Source organism: Hyperolius riggenbachi, chromosome 11 (assembly GCF_040937935.1).
Source record: "Hyperolius riggenbachi isolate aHypRig1 chromosome 11, aHypRig1.pri, whole genome shotgun sequence".
Lineage (NCBI taxonomy): Eukaryota > Metazoa > Chordata > Amphibia > Anura > Hyperoliidae > Hyperolius > Hyperolius riggenbachi.
Window position 1 is genome coordinate 89,333,439 of NC_090656.1, and position 2,845 is coordinate 89,336,283.

The 2,845-nt window shown below is 44.6% G+C and overlaps 1 protein-coding gene across 17 annotated transcripts in view; it reads left to right on the plus strand.

Annotated features, from left to right (window-relative positions):
• SYT7 (synaptotagmin 7) overlaps positions 1-2,845 on the plus strand; it is a 945,664-nt gene that overhangs the window by 714,392 nt on the left and 228,427 nt on the right. The window lies entirely within an intron of this gene.

Sequence of the window (2,845 nt, forward strand, 5' to 3'; positions counted from 1 at the left end):
GCTTATCTCCTGTCTTTAATAACTCTTCTAGAGTTGTTACCATGGTGATAAGGCATGTAGTATTCAGGAAACATTTTACCTCAGGCAACACCTAAAGTTAACTCTTCTGTCTTTAAATTAACTCTCCAATCCTTAAAATAACTCCAGAGTTAAAGACAGGCTGTTAGCTGCATGTGAAAATAACTACAGAGGAGGTAAATTAACTACAGAGGAGGTAAATTAACTACAGGAGAGGTAACTTAAGGAATGAAGAGGTAAGATAACTTTCTCACGTGTGGAGGTAAGTTTTCTCTTGCCTTATTATCTCTAGCATGATCTTAGTGAATTGAGGCCAATCTCTGCCAAACAGTCTGGGAATCTTCTGATGATGTCACTCCATGAGTCAGGGGAAGGGGAAATCAAACAGGGTGCCATGAAATGTTGAGCTCTGCCTAGATTTCTTCCTTTATCCTGGTCACAGCATTGTTGTGGTTGCAGAGCCAAGATTGTAGTTCCTTAGCACATGCAGCATCTGCAGGATCTGGAGGATCTGGAGTCTGCATGAGTTGATCGCACGGCCATTCAGCCACATGTTTGGAGTGCTGGATCCCATGACTCCACTGTGAAAAGTAAAAATTGTATGTTGTCCTTGTCAATGTTAACCATAGGAACAGCAACAGTACCTTTAGTTTTGACACTGGGATTGATCTTTGAGGGCCCTTTTAAAGGGTTTTTTGTCTTCCTCTGGATCAATCAACAGGGATATGTGAGGGTGCAGGCTTGTGTTGTACGTTATTTTCTGGTTGAACTCAATGGACGCATGTCTTTTTTCAACCCAAATAACTATGTAACTATGTATGGTGTTGCAGTAAGCAATCTTACTGCAAGAGGCCACAATGTAAAGTCTATGGAGACTTTCATACCTAATGCGATGCGCTGCGATGGAAGTAGTTACCCATCACAAAGTCATCCTTATGTTACTGCATGATCTGTGCCTACTGCTTGGATTATGCAGAAATTCAAGTATATAGTGACACAGTAAGTGTAAATGATGGAGTGCAGTGCGCATGTGCGGACTGACAGGAATCCCACTGATATACCTTCTGTCCAGCAGGGATTATGTCACTGAGCGGGGGCTGGGCCATAAGCACATTACCCTGTCCATGCTGTGAAAGGGGCTTTGGTTCGGTGCAGTTCTCCTGGGGCGGGCTCTCCAGCCAAGGGAAAATCGCAGTGCATGAGTGTAAAAGGGGTCTCAACCTTAAACGAAACCGGAAGCGAGAAGGATATGGAGGCTGCCGTGCTTATTTTTTTTTAAACCATACCGGTTCCCTGGCAGCCCTGCTGATCTCTTTGGTTGCTGTAGTGTCTGAATCACAAACCTGAAACAAGCATGCAGCTAATCCACCTCTGTCAGAGCACCTGATCTGCATGCTTGTTCAGGGTCTATGGCTAAGAGTATTACTGTCAGAGGATCAGCAGGACAGCTATGCAACATTTATTGTTTAAAAGTTAAAATACTGCATATAGCAGCCTCCATATTCATCTCACTTCAGGTTCCCTTAAGGCTGCTTCCACACAGGGACGTTACAGGCGCACGTTAGTGCAGCCTGTAACGCTTACCCAACGCACAGCAATGTAACACAAGTGGGCTGTTCACACTGCCCACGTTGCGCTACATGTAACGCTGCATGTTGTACTGAGAGTGCAGCATGCTGTGCATTCTAGCGGCTTTAGCCGCGTTAGACTGTTTGCACATGCTCAGTGGGGGGGGGGGGGGGCGGAGAGGAGGCGGGGAGATGCTCCTACAGTAGCCGCGCACATGGCTACTTAAAATTGCACTGCACTGGCGGCCGCTGATTGGCCGGCGGGACCACGTGATGCGGAGTGTCTCGCTCCGCATCACGTGGTCCCGCCGGCCAGTCAGCGCCACCCTGGGAGACCTTATGCGGATAGAGCCGCCTAACGCGGCTCACTCTACCGTCCTCTCCCGCACCACCATGCATTGCGTTAGGGGCACGTTATGCGACCTTAACGTAGCACCTAACGCAACGTCTTAATGCGTAAGTAGCCTTAATGCAAACCTTTTTTAAGGTACATAAAAAAAATGTGACATTAGCTGTATCTTGAAGTAATTGTATGAGTTCCACCATATTTTATTTCCCACAGCTGTTTTCTGTTGCCTTTTTTCGCCTTCAAAAGAGCTGTAACCTCACTGTAGATGTCATAACTATGTACAATATAGGGAGAATTCGCAGCATTTAATACACTGATGTGCACTGTTACCCCAGTCTGTCATTTCAACAGCGGTAAAACAAAATAGATTTCTTTTCATTTCTTTGATTGTACAAGGGAAGCAATATTCTGTTCTGGAAAGGTTTACTGTAAACCAGAAGTGATCATAAACTCCAGTTAACTAGTGAGTGTTGCGCAGCACATTAATTTTAATGTGTACCATAGGAAAGGAAAGACAGAGGACCTCCAAGCACAAAAATGCAGAAATACAACTGCCAACACAGACCAGCAATCAAATAAAACAAAATGTGTGTTTGATATAGCATCAAAAAATGTTCTTCTGCTGTGGAGAATGGACATTATGTCACAACCTTGTGTTCTAGCAGCCTAGTAAACCCTCATATGGATGAAAGGGCATGTCAGTGATGGCAGTGTATGGAATGGATATTACAGAGAAGTGCGAGTTAAAGTGGTATCTTTTCTTGTCTTTTGGAGTTTTTCATTCTTCTTTACACTGAGCTCATAGATGTGGTTGTGCGCTCTTGCTTGATGGAAGCAATCATATAACTGTCATTCTCAGCACAAAAAGTACAGTGTTATGACTACAAACAGGGGACATATTTACCTCACA